The sequence below is a fragment of the Gossypium hirsutum genome, chromosome D08, assembly GCF_007990345.1.
Source record: "Gossypium hirsutum isolate 1008001.06 chromosome D08, Gossypium_hirsutum_v2.1, whole genome shotgun sequence".
Lineage (NCBI taxonomy): Eukaryota > Viridiplantae > Streptophyta > Magnoliopsida > Malvales > Malvaceae > Gossypium > Gossypium hirsutum.
In genome coordinates this window covers 25,691,790-25,716,272 of record NC_053444.1, presented here as the reverse complement: position 1 = coordinate 25,716,272, position 24,483 = coordinate 25,691,790, and the positions used below count along the sequence as shown (strand labels likewise).

General features: G+C 38.1%; 1 long non-coding RNA gene and 1 other non-coding gene across 2 annotated transcripts; one reads left to right on the top strand and one right to left on the bottom strand.

Annotated features, from left to right (window-relative positions):
* Positions 1 to 8,206: 8,206 nt before the first annotated feature.
* On the top strand, positions 8,207 to 8,313 carry LOC121220596 (small nucleolar RNA R71). Its single transcript, XR_005917817.1, has one exon. It is a non-coding gene; the product is annotated as a small nucleolar RNA R71 (small nucleolar RNA).
* Positions 8,314 to 11,490: 3,177 nt separating this feature from the next.
* LOC121220396 (uncharacterized) lies at positions 11,491 to 13,239 on the bottom strand. Its single transcript, XR_005917599.1, has 3 exons — positions 13,080 to 13,239; positions 12,194 to 12,272; positions 11,491 to 11,990 (listed from the first exon to the last, which is right to left on the bottom strand). It is a non-coding gene; the product is annotated as an uncharacterized lncRNA (long non-coding RNA).
* Positions 13,240 to 24,483: the final 11,244 nt, after the last annotated feature.

Genomic DNA, 24,483 nt, shown 5'->3' with positions numbered 1-24,483 from the left:
GAACAGAATGTAAATCAGAGTGGGAAACCGGGTGCTACCACTGCTCGAGGTAGACCATCTGGAAATACGGGCAATGCTGGTAGTGGTCAGAGAGGATCTAGAGATGCTACGACCAGATCCGAGGCTCGTGCGCCTGCTAGAGCTTATGCTATACGTGCCCGCGAGGATGTTTCTTCTCCTAATGTTATTACCGGTACTTTTACTCTCTTTGATACTAATGTAATTGCTTTGATTGACCCCGGTTCTACTCATTCTTACATATGTGAAACCCTAGCATCCAGTAAGACTTTACCTATTGAGTCTACTGAGTTCGTAATTCGGGTGTCAAATCCCTTGGGTCGTTACGTGCTTGTTGACAAAGTGTGTAAGAAATGTCCCCTAGTAATTCGAGGTTCCTGTTTTCCGGCGGACTTGATGCTTTTGCCGTTTAATGAATTTGATGTTATTCTCGGGTTGGATTGGTTGACCGTGCATGATGCGGTTGTGAATTGCAAAAGCAAGACTATTGAATTGAGGTGCGCAAATAACGAAGTAATCCGAGTTGAGTCTACGGACTTGGATGGGTTGCTAGCTGTAATATCCTCAATGTTGGCCCAGAAATATGTAAGAAAAGGGTGCGAAGCATACCTTGCGTATGTACTTGATGACAAAGAATTAGAAAAGAAACCCGAATCTGTGCCGGTGGTTTGTGAATACCCGGATGTTTTTCCTGAAGAATTACCGGGTTTACCACCTGTTCGGGAGATAGAGTTTGGTATTGAGCTTGTACCTGGGACTACGCCGATTTCGATGGCTCCGTATCGTATGGCACCAACCGAGTTAAAAGAGTTGAAAGCTCAGTTGCAAGAATTGACGGATAGAGGTTTTGCTCGACCAAGTTTCTCACCTTGGGGTGCACCAGTATTGTTCGTGAAAAAGAAGGACGGAACCATGAGGTTGTGCATTGACTATCGTCAACTAAATAAAGTGACGATAAAGAACAAATATCCGTTACCGCGTATCGATGATTTGTTCGACCAACTGAAGGGAGCCTCAGTGTTCTCAAAAATAGATTTGAGATCGGGCTATTATCAGTTGCGAATTCGAGATTCGGACATACCCAAAACTGCCTTCAGAACGAGATATGGTCACTACGAATTCTTAGTGATGCCGTTTGGGCTCACTAATGCCCTTGCGGTATTTATGGATTTGATGAATCGGATCTTCAGACCATATTTGGATCGGTTCGTAGTTGTGTTCATTGATGACATCTTGGTCTATTCAAGAGATGAGACCGAACATGCTGAGCACCTGAGACTAGTGTTGCAAATTTTGCGGGATAAGCAGTTATATGCTAAGTTCAGTAAGTGTGAGTTCTGGTTAAGAGAGGTTAGCTTCTTGGGTCACGTGGTATCCGCATCGGGTATTCGAGTTGACCCGAACAAAATTTCAGCCATACTTAACTGGAAACCTCCAAGAAATATTACCGAAGTTCGGAGCTTCCTGGGGCTCGCCGGTTATTACCGACGATTTGTAAAAGGTTTCTCGATGATAGCCACACCAATGACGAAGCTACTTCAAAAGGATGTTAAGTTCGAATGGACGGAAAAATGTCAGAAAAGTTTCGATCAACTGAAAACTTATTTGACTGAAGCTCCAATTTTAGTGCAACCCGAATCAGGCAAAGAGTTTGTCATTTATAGTGACGCAACCCTACTTGGGTTGGGTTGCGTATTGATGCAAGAAGGTCGAGTGGTGGCCTATGCGTCGAGACAATTAAAGCCACATGAGAAAAATTATCCGACCCATGATCTTGAACTAGCTGCCATCGTATTTGCTTTAAAAATATGGCGACATTACTTATTTGGTGAAAAGTGCCATGAATTTTCGGATCACAAAAGTCTCAAATATTTGATGACTCAAAGAGACTTAAATCTACGACAAAGACGTTGGTTTGAGTTGTTGAAAGATTACGAGCTTGTCATTGATTACCACCCAGGAAAGGCTAATGTGGTTGCGGACGCCTTAAGCCGGAAATCATTGTTTGCTTTACGAGCGATGAATGTACACTTGTCTGTTCTACCCGACAATGTGTTAGTAGCTGAATTAAAAGCCAAACCATTATTGATTCATCAAATTCGTGAAGCCTAGAAAGTTGATGATGAATTGGTTGCAAAACGGGCTGAGTGTGTTCCGAACAAGGAATCGGAGTTTCAAATTGATGATGATGATTGTTTGAGGTTCAGAAGTCGTTTGTGCGTTCCAAGGAATTCGGAACTCATTTCGATGATTCTGAACGAAGCCCATTGTAGCCGAATGTCAATTCACCCGGGGAGTACAAAAATGTACAACGATTTGAAACGTCGGTTTTGGTGTCATGGTATGAAACGAGACATCTCCGACTTTGTTTCAAGATGTTTAATATGTCAACAAGTGAAAGCGGAACATCAAGTGCCTTCAGGATTACTTCAGCCGATCATGATACCCGAGTGGAAATGGGATCGAGTCACAATGGACTTTGTGTCCGGACTGCCATTGTCAGCAAGTAAGAAGGATGCGATTTGGGTTGTTGTTGATAGACTGACTAAGTCGGCTCACTTTATCCCCGTGCGTACGGATTTTTCATTGGATAAACTAGCCGAATTGTATGTTTCTCAAATTGTGAGATTACACGGGGTACCTATTTCTATCGTACCGGATAGAGATCCGAGATTCACCTCGTGATTTTGGAGGAAATTGCAAGAAGCTTTGGGTACCAAACTGCATTTTAGCACTGCTTTTCACCCCCAAACCGATGGTCAATCTGAGCGGATAATTCAGATACTTGAGGATATGTTGAGATGTTGCATCCTCGAGTTCAGTAGTTCATGGGAACGGTATTTACCTTTGATTGAATTCGCTTACAACAATAGTTTTCAATCAAGTATTAAGATGGCACCTTACGAGGCTTTGTACGGTCGTAAATGCCATACACCATTGTTTTGGACCGAGCTCGGTGAAAGTAAAATTTTCGGAGTTGATTTGATTAAAGATGCCAAACAGAAAGTAAAGGTAATCCATGAAAGTCTGAAAGCAGCCACAGATCGTCAAAAATCGTATGCGGATTTGAAACGAAAAGACATTGAATATCAGGTGGGAGATAAAGTGTTTCTTAAAGTTTCGCCTTGGAAAAAGGTACTCAGATTTGGCCGTAAGGGCAAGTTGAGCCCGAGATTCATTAGGTCGTACGAAATCTCCGAACGAGTTGGTCCGGTTGCGTATAGATTGATTTTGCCCCCTGAACTTGAAAGGATTCACGATGTCTTTCATGTTTCGATGCTTCGACGTTATAGATCCGATCCGTCACATGTGATTAATCCCTCAGAAGTTGAAATTCAATCTGACTTGAGTTATGAAGAAGAACCGATTCGTATCCTAGCTCGTGAAGTGAAAGAGTTGCGAAACAAAAGGGTTCTGTTAGTTAAGGTGTTATGGCTCAAACACGGGATCGAGGAAGCTACTTGGGAAACCGAGAGCTCGATGAAAGAACGATACCCAAACCTATTTACCGGTAAGATTTTCGGGGACGAAAATTTCTTAAGTGGGGGAGAGTTGTGACAGCCCAAAATTGACCCTAGTCGGGAAGTGGTTTCGGGACCGCTAAACCGAGTCACCGAAATGTTTGAATGTGATATTTATTGTCTAGAATATGTAATTATGAATGTGTGAAAATTTCAAGCTTCGATTTAGTCAATTGCATGTGAATTTAGTCAATAGGACTTATGTGCGACATTTTTGAAATGTGATTGGTCAAAGCATAAGGACCTATTAGTGCATGAAATAAAAGGGGGACTTGCTTGTCAAATTCCCCCTTAATTAGTAGTGGCCGGCCATGACAAGCATGGTAGACCAAGTGTGATGGGCAAGACATGTCATAGACATGTTGTGTTAGTGCATCATGGGTGGAAAAAAATAAAATAAGGAGCATGGGCATAAAATAATAAAAGGGAATATGATGAAAACAAAAAAAAAAGAGTGTGTGGTTGTTCCCCCCTATTGCCGTGAGTTAAAGAAAAGAAAAGAGAAAATTTTGTTCATCCTTTTCATCTTCATTTGGCCGAAAATTCTAAGGAAGGAGGAAGGAGTTCTTGCTTCATGTTTGGTTTGGAAGAGGATTAGGAGGAGGTTTGGCCATACTTGTATCTAGATCAAGGTATGTTTGAGGTTGTGCCATGAGATTCATGCATGTTTTTAGTTGCTAGCTTGAGTTCTAATTAGCCCATGGTTCAAATCTTTGCTATGTCATGGGGATGATATTCGGCCTAGGTAGATTTTGTGTTAATGCCATTGCATGCTAAATATGAAGCTTGTTAATGATGCATGTGATGGTGGATTGATGATTCTTGAATCTTCTTTTTAGCATTTTTGAGTGAGCACATATGTGCATTGGTTGCTAGATGGAGAAGAATCGGCTAGCAAGTTGTGTGCTAAGGCCGAATATAATTTTTGTATATTAATGAGTAATGCATGGGTTAAATTGATGGAAAGGGAGAGGATGCTTTACTAGTGCATATATGTGTGTATTAGCCAAGTTTTGAACTTGAAACAAAAGGGTGTTTAGTCAATACAAGTGACCATACTTGTAGAATGTATTAAGTGTTGAAATCGGCCCCAACATAGACATGCATATTCGGCCATAGGAAGGAGATTGGTGTTGCATGTATTCGGTTAGAGGCAAGCATATTGATGCTTTTGTCTTGGCTTAGAAAATTCGGCCAAGGGGGAAAAATTAGCTAAAATGTTGAGTTTGATTCATGATTCCGTACATATGTGACTTTAATTTCTAATGTATAAATATGGGCTAAGTGCCTTGTGTTCCTCTTTTCGATGCTCAAATGATTAAATCAATTTATTTGTTTAATTAAGCTCAAGAGCAAAGGGGAACTAAATCCGATAAAGGGAAGGAAAAAGTGGTCGAATAGCTATCGGAATCGTTCGACAACACCCGAGGTAAGTTCTTGAGTAAAAGAGCTTAAATTATGATTTGATTAGATCATGTTTTAAGCAAACCAAAATCATGCTCTTTGTGTGTGGCTATTGAGCCGAAATTGCAAGAATGATAAGTGTCTTGTGTTTGAGTTTTGTTAACGAAAATGAAATACGAATGTGCCATGATTTACTGTTAAATGTGCATGGTTATTTGAATGATGTCCGGGCTAAGTCCCGAAGGCTTTGTGCTAAGTGACCATATCCGGACTAAGATCCGAAGGCATTTGTGCGAGATACTAATTCCGGGCTAAGCCCGAAGGCATTTGTGCGAGTTACTAAATCCGGGTTAAGTCCCGAAGGCAATTGTGCGAGTTACTATAACCGGGCTATGTCCCGAAGGCATTTGAACGAGTAGTTATATCCGGTTAAATTCCGAAGGTACGTGATTTGGGAATGAATGATCTTGCTGTAAAAATTTCAATAAATACTCTAGAAACATCCCAACATTGAGGTATGTTTCGTATGTGCTTGAATTTAGTTGAGCCCTTACAAATAAGTATTCGCTCAGTTGATAAACGAGCTACCGGCCTTTGGCTAAGTTGATCTTTTGTGTATGTACATAAGGGTTGGTAATGTGAAGCAAGTATGATATCGAAAATTTGTGCATATGAAATTATCCGTTTAGCTATATGAATGCTATACTTTTGCTGTGCTGGAATTCCTTGCTCAAAACTTACTAAGCATAAATTGCTTACTCCTTTTCTTTGATCCTCTGTTTTATAGATTTTGGTTCTCCAGCTATCGGACTCGGGATTTTGAAGTTGAAGTCGCCCACACTATCAAAGCCCCCCCTTTTGGTACAATTTTGGTTGAACTTCGAAATGGCATGTATAGGACTACCCGTTCGTTGTGGGTCATGGACCCTTTGGACTTGTATAATTTTGGATAGCCATGCGAAAATGGCTTATATATGTTTGAGTATAATGTTATAATCATTTGGTATGGATATGGTTATTGAGAGGTGTGGATATGCTTGACAAGGATTGGCCATGGGAATGGTTAATCACTATCATAAATTGTGCTATTTATGCAAAAAGGGCTAGTTGAATCATGGAAACTATGAAATAGGTAAAGTCTACCTTAAAGGCAGATGCTGATAGCAGCAGTGGTGTAGATTTGGAAAATCACTAAAAATAGTAGGAATGGAATTAAATAGTGCATAAATTATGTAAACAAACCTTGATGAATCTATTTTCATAGGAAAGTAACGAAACAATCATATGGACAGTATGTTAAGAGATATTTCTTGTGAGACAGGGCCAGAACGGTTTCTGGATTTCCTGTTCCGACTTTGGAAATTCATTATAAATTAACCAGAGACAATTAGGAGTCAAGCCATATATGTATAGATTCCTCTCCGAGTCTAGTTTCTATAGAAACAAACGGCATCAGTATTGAAGCCCTGTACAGGGAGATATCCAAGTCGTAATGCGCAAAGGTCAGTGTAGTCGATCCCTGTAACATGGGAGACTTTGACTAATAAACTGTACTAATTGGCCAAACCAAAAATTCTAGAAAAAAATATGTAGATGGACATATGAGTCTAGTTTCAGGGAAAATTTACGGAACTGGATTCCGAGTTTCTGAACTCAGGATATGATTTTTAAAGCGACTAGTACGCAGATTGGCAGTGTCTGGGAAATTATTTTTAAAGTCTGTTAACACCTCGTGTTCGACTCCGGTGACGGTCTCGGGTTCGAGGTGTTACAGATGTAGCTAAAAAGGGTCTCCCTAACAGAATAAGGATCTAAAGGTCATTTTTGAAGTCTAAAATTATGAAGCCAACAAGGATGATAAAATTTTGCACATTAACCAAAACATCTTTAAGCACCCTTTTAGGTTGTACAGAAGATCTGTCAACTAATTATAGTGTGATATGTGTATTTTTAAGCTCCCCTAACCCGAGTTTCTTATATATCGACAAAGGCATTAAGTTTATACTAGCTCCTAGGCCATATAGGGCCTTGCTAAAATTCATGTCCCCTATCTCTATCAAAATTGTAAAAATTCCCAAGTCTTTTACTTTCAGGAGCATCTGTTTAGTGATGATCGCACTACAGGATGCGTCTAAGTTAATTTGGTCTCCCTTTTTAAATCTCCTACGCCCTAGCCATTATTTCTTTTAGGTACTTTGCATATTTAGGATATTTTTCTATTAATTCAATGAGAGGCAAATTAACATTAAGTGATTTAAATAAGTTTAGAAAACTTACAAACTCCGCTTCATCCCGTTTTCGATTTTCCTATAACTGTGAGGGAAATGGTATCTTCGTGAGGAAAGGTTCTTTGTTCTGCACAACTTCTGACTCGACAACCTTCTCTGGCTCATTTTCAGTATCATCTCTTTAAAGGGTTTCTTTTTTAAGATCCTCGGTATCTTGTTCATCCTCTTCTAGAGTAGGGTTATTCGGGTTACTCAACATTTACCTAAACGGAGCGGTATTGCTTTCACTTGCTCTCTTTCCCTTCTCTCCGAGGATTACTTTCAGTATTGCTCGAGATGCCTGTGCCAATTTTCCTTTTTATGTCTCCCATCATGCTCATTATTTGGCTCATCTGATATCCAAGCTTAGTCAATGTGGTTCGTGTTTGAGTGCACTCAAACTGCACTTGTCTTACCTTTTCCGTATTGACTGCATCTCTCCCTCAATTCAATTCAACCTTTGACCACATATAGTATGGTCATTGGGGTTGGCCCTTTCCTGAGTTTTCTACAAGTAAAAAGGTTGGTAAGTAATATTTTGTCTATTCTAATTAGAATTGCTACCTCCTCCTTGATTACCACCCCATCTTAGATTGGGTGGTCTCTCCAGCCAGGATTATAAGTGTTTGAATAGGGATTTTCACCTTATTCCCAATGTAATTTCCATCCTCGGCTTGGGTCTCAAGGTACAGGCCGATTATTCTAGCTGCCTCGTGCATCATGGACCTATTGAATATGGATTCTAATCGGTTAAGCTTGTCCAATATTTGTTGGTACTTATCTTCTTTATGGACAACTTTGACCGTAGATGGTCTTGGACTGTAATTGAATCTCTCGTTAAGCCAATGGTAGGAATCCATCGTCATATTTTCTATCAATTGATAGGTTTCTTCGGACATACGATTCATCAAGGCTCCTCCTATAGCTCCATCTAGTCTTGACCTAGAATGTGCATCCAGCCCATTGTAGAACATTTGTAACCATAACCATTCAGATAAACCATGGTGAGGGAATCTTTGTACTAGTGACTTAAATCGCTCTCAGGCTTCGTGAAAACTCTCTCCTTCCATCTTTTTAAATGTTGCATTCTTTCTTCTCAGTTGACAGTGTTACCAATAGGAAAGATCTTGTAGATGAGTTTTTCTGCTAGTTCATTCCATGTGATGATAGATCCTTGTGCCTCTGAATCTAACAAAGAGAAAACGTTATCTATTAAGGAGAAGGAGAATAACTGAAGATAAATAGCATCATCGGTGACCCCGTTAAATTTAAAAGTATCACAAAGTTGGGGAAACCATTTTAGGTGCTAATTTGGGTCTTCTGTCATAGTTTCTTTAAATTGCAGGTTGTTTTGAATCATTTGGATCATGGTCGACTTTATTTCAAAATTATTGGTTATAATAGTCGGCCTCGTGATACTACCTTGTACCGCATCGAGAGTCAGTAGCACATAGTCTCTTAGAATGCATTCCTCTCGAGCCATTTGTGGCTCTATTGGTAATTATGGTGGTGGTGGTAGATCTGGCAAGTTAGAATCATTGAAAAGGATATTATCTTGTGGTAGATCAACTACAGTAGGCGAGTTATTTTGCATCTGTTGTTTTTGCTGTCAACGATATCTACATATTAGTCTTTTTGGATCAGTGGTTGGCTCTATAGGTGTGCCTTTACTCTGAGTCATACAGTGAGATCCACAAAGTAACAAAAAAGTTAGCAAATTAAACTAATAAAAAGAAAAAGAAAATATAAATCGTATCTATAACTTAAAAATTTCCTAACTATCCTATTAAGCACAAAAATTAAAATCGATTCAGTGGTGTTGCCTTCCCGGCAACGACGCCAACAACTTGACCGCCTTCCGATGCACCAACGTCGGAAGTGAGAATATTTCTATTAAAGATGTGAATGAAGGCGATGTCTGTAAGTATACGAGACATGTTGTAATATAGTTTTACAATGAAGTATGCAAGTACTCCGAGGATTGTTCAAAGGGAGGTGAGACTAGACAAAGATTAATTCCTACGCTAATGGGTCTACTTAGTAATTTAAATAAATTATATTACGATTTATTCTAGGGTGTTAAGAAAATCTTGTAACACCCTACACCTAGAGGTGATCATGGGCCGGGCCAAGCCGGGTTTTGGCGAGGCCTAGGAAAAATTTTCGGCCAGCTTCCTAGGCCCGGCCCAAAAATGGGCCAGAAATTTTATCCAGGCCCGACCCGAGAAAAAATTCCTAAGCCCGAGCTTGGCCCAATCTAGCCTGTTTTTTAGTAAATTAACTCATGCAAAACAAAATCAACTCAATTAAACAACAGATTTGACTCTTGAAATTAAATGAAAAAAAGAACATAAAAAAAGCTCAAAATTGAACCAATAAAAAGTACTTAAATTCTAATGCAATTAAGTATCCACAACTGATTTTGAACTTTTAAACTCAAACAACTTGAGCCATCAAGCAATTCTAGATGATATATTTAGTTACATAACTCGCAATCACATGAATATCAAGTGACCATCTCAATGCCATGTTAAACTAACATCATCAAATTAGATTGATTAGCACTATCGCATGTTTTAAATAGCTCATGTGCCTAATTCAAAGTCAACAACTAAGTGAAACTTATTGATACGGTCACGCCTCAAGTCCAATCTAGCTCGAGCAAGGAGCCTTTGGAGCTGCCTGAAGGTCCCATCACCCGATCACGAGCCAAACAATTCAAGGAGGCTGTTTCGGCTTTAGTTAACAAAGTTTGGGGCGAGACTTTGGTTGGGCACATCGAAGAAGCTTGGACCAACTCGAAGAACACTCCATGCATTTTACTACGAGCTGAATTAACTTCCAATTTAGCTCAATGAGCTCAAATCAGCTCAATTTAGCTCAAAACTTGCAAATTCAGCTCAAATAATTTTTGCTATTTAATTTGTCTCAAATCTGGTTGGATTTAATTATGCATGATTAATTGTGTTTTTCTTACATGTTATTAAGTCAAATTAAATTCCTACAGCTTATAAATAAGTCTTAATACATGTTTTAATGTGTCTTGTCCAAACTGAAATAATTAGACTTAGTTTAATTAATTGAGTTTTGTTTTAATTATTTGGATTAATGTTGTTTAAATTTCATTTTTAATATGATTCAGCTGAATAATGATCAACTAAATTCATTTGTTCATGTTGTGTAGGTTGGCCAAATTGGATGGAAGCATTTAAGCTAGGTGCATGCATCATAGGTTCAATGAATGTGGCGTTACATGCATGAGGAATGTTCAGCTGATTTTAAATGATTCAAGAACCAGCATAATGCCGTTCACACATGAAGTTCACACTCTTGGCTTTTTGGTTTGGAATGTTCACACACAAAGACTCTTTAAAACCGAGTGTTCACACTTCATTTGGCCATTCAAATCCCTCTTAATGGCTGGTCACTTTTCAGCAAAAGATACAACTTAAATGAGTTCATTTATGTACATTGGCCGAATTTAACTTCTTCATGCACCATTCAAAGTGACCAAGGTTCAATGGGAGTTCTAGAAGCTTGTCAAGTTCAGCCGAATCTAGCTAGCACATTCAAGTGGTTCATTTGCTTACTCCTTAAGGATTGAAGGAGACCATTCGGCTAGCTTAGGAGATTATTATAAATAGCTGAATTTTTTTACTTTGTAAAGAACTTTTGACATTTTAATTAGCGAATTGCTGCCAAATTTGTGAGGTTTTTTTCTCTCAAATTTCGTTCGAGACCCGTAAGACTTATCTAAGCTTTTAGTGGCGTCTTTCCGAGTCTTTTCCGAACTTATCACTCCTTAAACCCGAGTGTGGCGTTCACCTTTGATACCTTTGGTTCATACTTTCCTAAGTATCGGGTCAAGGTCCTTTTCAACCATTTCCAATTCATTTAGGTCCTATAAGTTTCGGGTCGACACTTTTCTTTAGTGTTGGTTCATTCTTGACCTCTTTGAACCATTACCAATTCGTACCAAATACCATACCATTTCATACCAATTCCATACCATTTCGTACCAATTCCCAAATACCAAAACGTACCAAAACCAAATACCATTTCTTAATTATCCTAAACCGAACTCTTCCATTCTATTCATACCATTTTGACTTAAACCAAATCCACATCCAACTTTGCACGAACTTATCTTACTTCTTTGTACACAAATATATTCTAACTCCTTCTCGTCTAATCTACTTCTTCGTTTACGATCGGGAACCAAACGACTCGGACTCAACTACTAAACCGAGATCGTATCACTTATAATAGCATCAAAATTCAAGAACCATTTTAAGTTTAAGGAATGAAAGGATCTGCAAACTTATTTATTTAAATGAAGCCTAATTAAAATGTTAGAGAACAAACACATACAAAAAAGTGCAAATTTTAAATGCTGCCCATTCTATTTAGCCAATGAAGAGAAATTTTAAATGCAGTAAATCGCTCATAATGTGCACTATCATCTAAAACCTACATAAGAAAACAAACTGTTAATAAAAGCATTTATATATATACAAAAAAAGTTGATATGAAAGATAGTTTAACCGGTTAAATAAAATCAGAGCTCAACTATCTGCATAACATCATGGTTGGCAGCTAAATCTTCTGAGCCAATCAAATCCTAAAAACAAATTTATTACTTTCTCAAATATTTAGGAAACTATGTCAACACCATCAAGCTTTCAGATAATTACCTTAACAGGATTAGGGTCCATGTACTCCTGAGCTAACTAATGAACCACTGCAAGCCATGTAGCACTGAACATTACCATCTGACGAGCTGCAAAGGTTAAAAGCAACATGAGGATTTCCAACCTAATTGCTCTTGCATTATTCTACCAAGATACAGAACAATATTTTTTAGCTTGATTGAACCTTAAGTTATCAATGGTTAGTGGCGTTTACTCATAAGCATCAGTAAAAGCTTTAATCTAAGCATCTTCTAGGAGTTTAAAATTCCAATGTACCGACAAAGAGACATACCAGAACAAGTCTTTCCCAATATAAAGTGAACATCCTCTTCAAATCCCATGTCAAGCATTTGATCAGCTTTATCTAGAACCTAGAGAAAATCAAACCACTTTTTTCCTTAGTACATACATAATCCATCTATTCAAGAAATCGGTTATATAAAAAATGTATCAAGCATTAATAAAGAGCTCTAACAGAAGCAATTTAAACACGAATAGAAGTACAACAAAGAAAAGGAATCATTCTTTCACTTAATATTCTTCATGGGAAATTAAAAAAAAACGAAGCGGAAAATCCCATATATCACAGCTCTTTTTACACTTCCACAACATCCAAACAAAATAGGAAATTGAAGTGCCAGAAGAGAAAAAACTTTAATAATTCTCTTTTGCTTGAATTTTAGAAGATTTGAGAAAGATACAATTTTAAAAAATAAATTAACAAATGATAGTTTATGGATAAACTCTCTATACCTCTAGAAAGGAAACAACATAAATTTTAATTTGAAAAAGGAAGCAAAACTACAACAACTAGGGTTCATCGACAATCGAAATTTTACCTTAAATAGAGGTGACTGAAATTTTGTATAGCAGAGAGCTGTTTGATTTACGTTTCTTTCCGTTTGTTAGAAGATAAAACAACAAATCTCTGCGTATGTATGTGTGTTTGGAAACAGAGAAAACGACAAATCAAAGAAAAGGAAAATGAAAATCCAGCAGCACTAAAAATTTAAAAAATTACTAAATTAATGTTTTGAGTTGCGACTTGCGGCTCAAAAATTATTCAAGGACAGAAGATTTACAAATACAGAAGCATCATAAAACAAAGGAAAAAAAATCTAACTAAATGTCTAATGAGAATTGAGTCGAATAAACTAGGGTTAACACTGTTAATATACCTTTGAAATTCAAAGGTAAAAGACTTAGAAGCATCGCTCTAACATCTGATTCTGGAAATAGGTGGAGCCGTGGAGGACCGGAAGTGGATCGGTGGAGGTGGATTGGTGGAGGTGAAGGTTGATTTTCGAATTGGGGAAAAAGGGAGGAGGGCTGTGGAAGAGGGGGAATGGGAAATGGGGAAATGGGTTAATGGGAAATGTATTTTAAAAAATATATATATTTATCATATTTGGGCCTGCCCGGGCCGGGCCCAGGCCAAAAAAATTTTGCCCGATGCCTGGTTCGTTTTCTAAATGGGCCTCGTTTTTTACCCAAACCCATATTTCGAGCCTATATTTTTACCCGAACACTCCCATATTTCAGGCGGGCCGTCAGGCCGGGCCAAGCCGCCCAACCCATGATCACATTTACCTACACCCTACATATATCACAACAAAAAGGTGAGTACTCACAATCTTATGGCATGCCAACTATATCCACCGGTCTCATAAGGTCACAAGGCCAAATTATCCACATTATTATCATATATTTACTTATCGATTTTTCGCACATATTCACTACATATTCACATTAGTAGCACAATATAATCTCTGTCATATGGCATGAAAAAAAATCCACATAGTTATTGTCACATGGCATGAATAACATACCCTCATATTCACTTTCACAACGATCATCACAAGCTCATAGCATATACCATAACATCTCATATATGTTCATAATTTCACAATTTCAAAAGTTCGCAAGCAAATATGTTTCACATTTAATCATAGGTGTGAGAACACTTACCCCTAGAATTTAGAGTAGGGGTTTAGGCTACATCTAAATTCCCAATTATACAATGAATCATCTATGAGCAGTGATTCCAAAACACTCACTGATTACAACTTTCACCGAAAATCGAGAGCTTGAACTAGCTCTTCCTTCAACTCGTAGTAGGCTCTAATGAGCTCGAGGCTTCACACACAACAATCACATGATGTACATAGTTAAGGAATAGCCAAGGACTCACTTAAACCAACCGTAGTACAAGCCTAAACTTCATTCTCAAGTAGCTAAACCGTTTAGCATGAAAAACTTAAAATTTCAATAACTCAACCTACACTTAATATTTTCGTACGAAATGAGTTTCATTCATCTTCATATTCATCTATGACTAATTTCCAACCTTTAAACTACACAAAACTACATGTTTCAAGGTATCAAAAATTTTCGTCAAGTTTTGGGCATAACAACGAAAATTCATTAAAACCTGATAAATCCTTAACGAAACTTTAAAGTAAGTTGAGAAACCTTCTAATCAAGTTACAACAAGTTTTAAAAACACTTTAAATTCAAGTTTTAATCCACAAACCCAAAATCTACCATTAATGACCTGATTTTTGGGTTTTAAGTAAAACATACAATTTTTATAACTAAAACTTAATTTTAAAGTCTAGATAACTTTAAAAACTAATGGGAAAGTGAACGATTACCTTAGATGGAAGAAAAATGAAGTTTTTAACACAAATCCAAGAAACCCACACTCAAGGAAGATGATGAAATTGGTAAGATTTTTGGGTGTTTTCTTGGATATTTAAGAAGGTAATTGACTTGGGAAATTATAGAAATCAAAAGAATATGGTTTGAGAATCAAAATTGAGGATGTAGGGCTTTGGGAGAGTGAGGGATGACAACACTATGGGGAAGTAGAAGAGCTATTGTGAAAATAAGCTGGGAATGTGGGTTTTTAGGTTAAATTCAAAAATTTGGTCTATTTGCCACTGAAAATATCATAGTTTTGACTCTGGTACAAATCAGTCCCATTTTCAAAATTGAAGGTGTTTAAAATTCATTTTCAGAAATTGACTTAATTCCCTTATAACCATTGTCAAAAAAATTATCGAATATCAACCTTAGGAAATTCTGAGCACTTATAGGCCAAAATTCCTAAAATACCCTCGAAACTCCTACGACTTATTTTGAGGTGTTACAATTCTCCCCCTCTAAAAAGAATTTCGTCCTCAAAATTTACCTGAGATAAACAAGTAAGGACATTGTCGTCTCATCACTTCCTCGGTTTGCCAAGTAGCCTCTTTCATTTTGTGGTTGTGCCACAAAACCTTAACTAACGAAACTCTCTTATTTCACAAAACCTTCTCTTCACGAGCTAAAATCTTAACTGGTTCTTTCTCATAAGTAAGATCAGGTTAAACCTTGATCTATTCAACTAACACAACATGCAACGGATTCGAGTGATACTTCTGTAACACCCCGAACCCGAGACCGACACCGGAGTCGAACACGAGGTGTTAACAGACTTTAAACCCCTTATAAAAATATTTCTCAGACACTGCCAATCTGCGTACTAGTCGCTTTAAAAATCATATCTTGAGTTTCACAACTCGAAAATAAGTTTCGTGATTTTTCCCTGAAACTAGACTCATATGCCCATCTACATATTTTTTCTAGAATTTTTGGTTGGGCCAATTAGTACAGTTTATTAGTCAAAGTCTCCCATGTTACAGGGATCGACTACCCTGACCTTTGCGCATTACGACTTGGATATCTCCTTGTACAGGGCTCCAATCCTGATGCCGTTTGTTTCTATAGAAACTAGACTCAGAGAGGAATCTATCCATATATGATATGACTCCTAATTATCTCTGGTTAATTTGTAATGAATTTCCAAAGTCGGAACAGGAAATCCAGAAACCGTTCTGGCCCTGTCTCACGAGAACCTGAATATCTCTTAACATACTATCCGTATGATTGTTTCGTTACTTTCCTATGAAAGTAGATTGATCAAGGTTTGTTTACATAATTTATTCAATATTTAATTCCCTTCCTACTATTTTTAGTGATTTTCCAAATCTACATCACTGCTGCTGTCAGCATCTGCCTTTAAGGTAGACTTTACCTATTTCATGGTTTCCATGATTCAACTAGCCCTTTTTGCATAAATAGCACAATTTATGAAAGTGATTAACCATCCCCATGGCCAATCCTTGTCAAGCATATCCACACCAAATGATTATAACAATATACTCAAACACATATAAGCCATTTTCGCATGGCTATCCAAATTTATGCAAGTCCAAAGGGTCCACGACCCACAACAAACGGGTAGTCCTATACATGCCATTTCGAAGTTCAACCAAAATTGTACCAAAAGGGGGCTTTGATAGTGTGGGCGACTTTGACCTCAAGATCCCGAGTCCGATAGCTGGAGAACCAAATCTATAAAACAGAGGAGCAATAAAACGGAGTAAGCAATTTATGCTTAGTAAGTTTTGAGCAAGGAATTCCAGCACAACAAAAGTATAGTATTCATATAGCTAAACGGATAATTTCATATGCACAAATTTACGATATCGTACTTGCTTCACATTATCAACCCTTATGTACATACACAAAAGATCAACTCAGCCAAAGGCCGGTAGCTCGTTTATCCACTGAGCGAATACTTATTTGTAAGGGCTCAACTAAATTCAAGCACATACGAAACATACCTCAATGTTGGGATGTTTCGAGAGTATTAACTGGAATTTTACAGCAAGTTCATTCATTCCCAAATCACGTACCTTCGGAATTTAACCGGATATAGCTCCTCGTTCAAATGCCTTCGGGACATAGCCCGGTTATAGTAATTCGCACAAATGCCTTCGGGACTTAACTCGGATTTAGTAACTCGCACAAATGCCTTCGGGACTTAACCCGGATTTAGTAACTCGCACAAATGCCTTCGGGCTTAGCCCGGAATTAGTATCTCGCACAAATGCCTTCGGATCTTAGTCCGGATATTGTCACTTAGCACAAGCCTTCGGGACTTAGCCCGGACAGCATTCAAATAACCATGCACATTTAACAATGAACCATGGCCCATTCGTATTTCATTTTCGTTAGCAAAACTCAAACACAAGACATTTATCATTCTTGCAAATTCGGCTCAATAGCCACACAAAGAGCATGATTTTAATTTGCTCAAAACATGATCTAATCACATCATAATTTAAGCTCTTTTACTCAAGAACTTACCTCGGGTGTTGTCGAACGATTCCGATAGCTATTCGACCACTTTTTCCTTCCCTTTATCGGATTTAGTTCCCCTTTGCTCTTGAGCTTAATTAAACAAATAAATTGATTTAATCATTTGAGCATCGAAAAGAGGAACACAAGGCACTTAGCCCATATTTATACATTAGACATTAAAGTCACATATGTACGGAATCATGAATCAAACTCAACATTTTAGCTAATTTTTCCCCCTTGGCCGAATATGCATGTCTATTTTGGGGCCGATTTCCACACTTAATACATTCTACAAGTATGGTCACTTGTATTGACTAAACACCCTTTTGTTTCAAGTTCAAAACTTGGCTAATACACACATATACACACTAGTAAAGCATCCTCTCCCTTTCCATCAATTTAACACATGCATTGCTCATTAACATGCAAAAGTTATATTCGGCCTTAGCACACAACTTGCTAGCCGATTCTTCTCCATTTAGCAACCAATGCACATATGTGCTCACTCAAAAATGCTAAAAAGGAGGTTCAAGAGTCATCAAGCCACCATCACATGCATCATTAACAAGCTTCATATTTAGCATGCAATGGCATTAACACAAACTCCACCTAGGCCGAATCTTAACTCATCTTCATGCCTCATCACCACAACATCAAACATCAACCAAGAATGATGCATCCATGGCCGAGTGTCATTTCCATCACATAGCAAGATTTAGACCATGGGCTAGGTAGAACTCAAGCTAACAACTAAAACATGCATGCATCTCATGGAACATCATCAAACATACCTTAGCCTAGCTACATGCATGGCCGAACCTCTTCAACCTTTCTTCTTCCTTCCTCCTTAAAATTTTTGGCCAAGGATGAACCAAAGGATGAGCATTTTTTTTCTTTGTTTTTTTTTTCTTTCTAGTTTCGGCTAAATGAAGATGAGAAAGGATGAACAAAAATTTTCTCCTTTCTTTTCTTTAGCTCACGGCAATGGGGGGGGGAAACAACTACACACATTTTTTTTTTGTATTCATCATACTCCTTTTCATTATTTTATGCCCATGCCCCTTATTTTTTTTTTCCTACATACCTCACTAGGCCAACATGTTCCCAACATGTTTCCACCCATAGCATGGCCAACCACTAGCTCAAATTTTGGGTAATTTGACATGCAAACCCATCATTTTCACAACATGCATTAATAGACCATTTTAAATTAGCCTATCATATTTTCACCATGTCTCATATCAATCCCTATTTAATAATTTCTCATGCAATTGGCAAAATTGGAGAATGAAACTTCCACATACTCATGTACACACATAATAAGCATAGAATATGAAAATTAATTATTTTTATGACTCGGTTTTGTGGTCCCGAAACCACTTCCCGACTAGGGTCAATTTTGGGCTGTCACAACTCTCCCCCACTTAAGAAATTTTCGTCCCCGAAAATCTTACCGGTAAATAGGTTTGGGTATCGTTCTTTCATCGAGCTCTCGGTTTCCCAAGTAGCCTCCTCGATCCCGTGTTTGAGCCATAACACCTTCACTAATGGAACCCTTTTGTTTCGCAACTCCTTCACTTCACGAGCTAGGATACGCATCGGCTCTTCTTCATAACTCATATCGGCTTGAATTTCAACCTCTGATGGGCTAATTATGTGCGATGGATCAGATCGATAGTGTCGAAGCATCGAAACATAAAAGACGTCGTGAATCTTTTCAAGCTCAGGGGGCAAAATCAATCTATACGCAACCGGACCAACTCGTTCGGAGATTTCGTACGGCCCAATGAATCTCGGGCTCAACTTGCCCTTACGACCAAACCTGAGTACCTTTTTCCAAGGAGAAACTTTAAGGAACACTTTATCTCCCACCTGATATTCAATGTCCTTTCGTTTCAAATCCGCATACGATTTTTGACGATCTGTGGCTGCTTTCAGACTTTCACGGATTACCTTTACTTTCTGTTCGACATCCTTAATCAAATCAACTCCGAAAATTTTACTTTCACCGAGCTCGGTCCAAAACAATGGTGTACGACATTTACGACCGTACAAAGCCTCGTAAGGTGCCATCTTAATACTTGATTGAAAACTATTATTGTAAGCGAATTCAATCAAAGGTAAATACCGTTCCCATAAACCACTGAACTCGAGGATGCAACATCTCAACATATCCTCAAGTATCTGAATTATCCGCTCAGATTGACCATCGGTTTGGGGATGAAAAGCAGTGCTAAAATGCAGCTTGGTACCCAAAGCTTCTTGCAATTTCCTCCAAAATCGCGAGGTGAATCTCGGATCTCTATCCGACACGATAGAAATAGGTAAAGTCTACCTTAAAGGCAGATGCTGACAGCAGCAGTGATGTAGATTTGGAAAATCACTAAAAATAGTAGGAAGGGAATTAAATAGTGAATAAATTATGTAAACAAACCTTGATCAATCTACTTTCATAGGAAAGTAACGAAACAATCATACGGATAGTATGTTAAGAGATATTCAGGTTCTCGTGAGACAGGGCCAGAACGGTTTCTGGATTTCCTGTTCCGACTTTGGAAATTCATTACAAATTAACCAGAGATAATTAGGAGTCATATCATATATGGATAGATTCCTCTCTGAGTCTAGTTTCTATAGAAACAAACGGCATCAGGATTGGAGCCCTGTACAAGGAGATATCCAAGTCGTAATGCGCAAAGGTCAGGGTAGTCGATCCCTGTAACATGGGAGACTTTGACTAATAAACTGTACTAATTGGCCCAACCAAAAATTCTAGAAAAAAATATGTAGATGGGCATATGAGTCTAGTTTCAGGGAAAAATCACGAAACTTATTTTCGAGTTGTGAAACTCAAGATATGATTTTTAAAGCGACTAGTACGCAGATTGGCAGTGTCTGAGAAATATTTTTATAAGGGGTTTAAAGTCTGTTAACACCTCGTGTTCGACTCCGGTGTCGGTCTCGGGTTCGGGGTGTTACATTTGATTGGTATCAGAGCCAGGTTATAGTAATTCGCACAAATGCCTTCGGGACTTAACTCGGATTTAGTAACTCGCACAAATGCCTTCGGGACTTAACCCGGATTTAGTAACTCGCACAAATGCCTTCGGGTTTAGCCCGGAATTAGTATCTCGCACAAATGCCTTCGGATCTTAGTCCGGATATTGTCACTTAGCACAAGCCTTCGGGACTTAGCCCGGACAGCATTCAAATAACCATGCACATTTAACAATGAATCATGGCCCATTCGTATTTCATTTTCGTTAGCAAAACTCAAACACAAGACATTTATCATTCTTGCAAATTCGGCTCAATAGCCACACAAAGAGCATGATTTTAATTTGCTCAAAACATGATCTAATCACATCATAATTTAAGCTCTTTTACTCAAGAACTTACCTCGGGTGTTGTCGAACGATTCCGATAGCTATTCGACCACTTTTTCCTTCCCTTTATCGGATTTAGTTCCCCTTTGCTCTTGAGCTTAATTAAACAAATAAATTGATTTAATCATTTGAGCATCGAAAAGAGGAACACAAGGCACTTAGCCCATATTTATACATTAGACATTAAAGTCACATATGTACGGAATCATGAATCAAACTCAACATTTTAGCTAATTTTTCCCCCTTGGCCGAATATGCATGTCTATTTTGGGGCCGATTTCCACACTTAATACATTCTACAAGTATGGTCACTTGTATTGACTAAACACCCTTTTGTTTCAAGTTCAAAACTTGGCTAATACACACATATACACACTAGTAAAGCATCCTCTCCCTTTCCATCAATTTAACACATGCATTGCTCATTAACATGCAAAAGTTATATTCGGCCTTAGCACACAACTTGCTAGCCGATTCTTCTCCATTTAGCAACCAATGCACATATGTGCTCACTCAAAAATGCTAAAAAGGAGGTTCAAGAGTCATCAAGCCACCATCACATGCATCATTAACAAGCTTCATATTTAGCATGCAATGGCATTAACACAAACTCCACCTAGGCCGAATCTTAACTCATCTTCATGCCTCATCACCACAACATCAAACATCAACCAAGAATGATGCATCCATGGCCGAGTGTCATTTCCATCACATAGCAAGATTTAGACCATGGGCTAGGTAGAACTCAAGCTAACAACTAAAACATGCATGCATCTCATGGAACATCATCAAACATACCTTAGCCTAGCTACATGCATGGCCGAACCTCTTCAACCTTTCTTCTTCCTTCCTCCTTAAAATTTTTGGCCAAGGATGAACCAAAGGATGAGCATTTTTTTTCTTTGTTTTTTTTCTTTCTAGTTTCGCTAAATGAAGATGAGAAAGGATGAACAAAAATTTTCTCCTTTCTTTTCTTTAGCTCACGGCAATGGGGGGGGAAACAACTACACACATTTTTTTTTGTATTCATCATACTCCTTTTCATTATTTTATGCCCATGCCCCTTATTTTTTTTTTCCTACATACCTCACTAGGCCAACATGTTCCCAACATGTTTCCACCCATAGCATGGCCAACCACTAGCTCAAATTTTGGGTAATTTGACATGCAAACCCATCATTTTCACAACATGCATTAATAGACCATTTTAAATTAGCCTATCATATTTTCACCATGTCTCATATCAATCCCTATTTAATAATTTCTCATGCAATTGGCAAAATTGGAGAATGAAACTTCCACATACTCATGTACACACATAATAAGCATAGAATATGAAAATTAATTATTTTTATGACTCGGTTTTGTGGTCCCGAAACCACTTCCCGACTAGGGTCAATTTTGGGCTGTCACAACTTCCACAACATAGATACATGGAAAACAACATGAATACGTTAAAGTTCTGGCGGCAACTTGGTCAATAAGCTACTGGTCCAATCCTCTCAACAACTTCATAAGGTCCAACATACCTTGGACTTAATTTACCCTTTTTTCCAAATCTTAAAAACTTTTTCCATGGGGAAACCTTCAAAAAACCTTATTACCAACTTGAAACTTGATATCTCGGTGCTTCAAATTCACATAAGATTTCCGCCTATCTATTGCTGCTTTCAACCTGTCACATATCAATTTTACTTTCTCTTCAGTCTCACGAACTAATTTTGGTCCAACAACACGCTTTTCATCCAACTCTGTCCAACACAAATGAGTTCTACACTTCCTACCATACAACGCCTCAAACAGTGCCATGCAAATACTCGTTTGGAAACTATTGTTGTAAGCAAACTCTATTAAAGGTAGATATCGCTCCCAAATACCACTGAACTCAATCACACAACTTCGCAACATATCTTTTAACACTTGAATAACCCTCTCAGCTTGACCATCCATTTGGAGGTGATAAGCCGTACTAAAAGTAAGTTTTGACCCCAAAGCCTCTTGCAAACTCTTCCAAAATCTTGAAGTAAAGTGAGGATCTCTATCAGAGATGATAGAAATTAGAACACTATGAAGATGTACGATCTCCACAATGTACAACTCTGCCAAATTCTGCAATAATAATTAGTACGCACCACTAAGAAATGCACAGTCTTTGAAAATCGATCTACTATAACCCAAAATGAATCCTTCTTCGATGGCGTCAATGACAAACCTGAAACAAAATTCATAGTAATCCTTTCCCACTTCCATTCAAGAATCGCAATCAGTCGCAACAAACCCGAAGAAAACTGTTGTTCAGCTTTCACCTTTTGACAAACCAAACATCGAGTCACAAAATTTGTAACATCACGCTTCAACCCAGGCCACCAATAAATCTCATGAAAATCATGGTACATTTTACCACTACCGGGATGCATAGCGTAAGGGATACTATGCTCCTTGGTAAGGATCGCTTGTCTTAAATCCACATATTGTGGCACACACAATCTACCTCAAAAATTCAAGATACCTTCTGCATCAATGTCAAAGTCTCCCCTAACACCTTGTTCAACTTATCGGATCCTCTTTAATAACTTCCTCTCTAAAGGTTGCTTCTCCTTAATTTGATGCAACAAAATTGGCTTCACTTGTAGTTTAGCTAAAAAACCACCATCACTACCCAAAGTTAAACGCGCAAACATAGCTCTCAATTCTGTCATAAACTTTCTACTCAAAGCATCAGCAACTACATTTGCCATACCAGGATGATATTCTATCAAACAAACATAATCCTTCAAAAGTTCAATCCAATGCCTTTACCTTAAATTCAACTCTTTTTGGGTAATGAGGTACTTAAGGCTCTTATGGTTTGTATAAATCACACACTTTTCTCCATACAAATAATGATGCCAAATCTTAAGTACAAACACTACAACAGCTAACTCCAAATCATGAGTTGGGTAATTGCGCTCATGCATCTTTAACTGCCTCGAAAAATAAGCCACAACTTTACCCTCTTGCATCAAAATACTACCAAGACCTGAATATGTAGCATCATTATAAACTACAAAATCCTTTCCAGGTTCCGGTTGAATCAATACAGGTGCCTTAGTCAAAATTGCCTTAAGTTTTTCAAAATTCTTCTGCCTTTCATCAATCCACTCGAAAACTACATCTTTTTGAAGTAGTTTTGTTAAGGGTGCAGCAATAAGAGAAAACCCTTCAACGAATCTATGATAGTAACCAGCCAAACTTAAGAAACTCTGGACTTTCATAACACTCCTAAGCGGCTTCCACTCTAAAATAACCTTAATCTTCTTAAGATCCACTCGAATCCCTTCTGTCGAAATCACATGTCCCAAACATGCCACTTCTTTAAGCCAAAATTCACAGTTACTTAACTTCGCATATGGTTTCTTATCCCTCGAAGTCTGCAAGACAACCCTTAGATGCTCGTTGCAATCCTCCTCAGAACGAGAATACACCAAAATATCATCTACAAAGATGACCACAAACTTATCCATGTACAAATGAAATAGTCGATTCATCAAATCCATAACGCAGCAGGGGCATTACTTAAACCAAACAGCATCACTAAAAACTCATAATACCCATATCAGGTCCTAAAAGCAGTTTTCAACACATTACACTCCTTCACCTTTAACTAATAATACCCAAATCTTAAGTCTATTTTCGAGAACATTATTACACCTCAAAACTGATTAAACAAGTCGTCAATCCGAGGAAAAGGATACTTATTCTTAATAGTCAACTTATTCAACTGTCTATTGTCAATACATATCTGCATCGTACCATCCTTTTTCTTAACAAATAAATTTGGTGCACCTCACAGAGATACACTCGGTCGAATGAGCCCTATATCCAACAACTCTTGCAACTAAATCTTTAACTCATTGAACTCTTTTTGTGCCATGTGATAGGGTGCAATAGACACTATGCAGTACTAGGATAACACTCAATTACAAACTCGACTTCTCTTTTCGTTGGCAAGCCAGACAACTCTTTA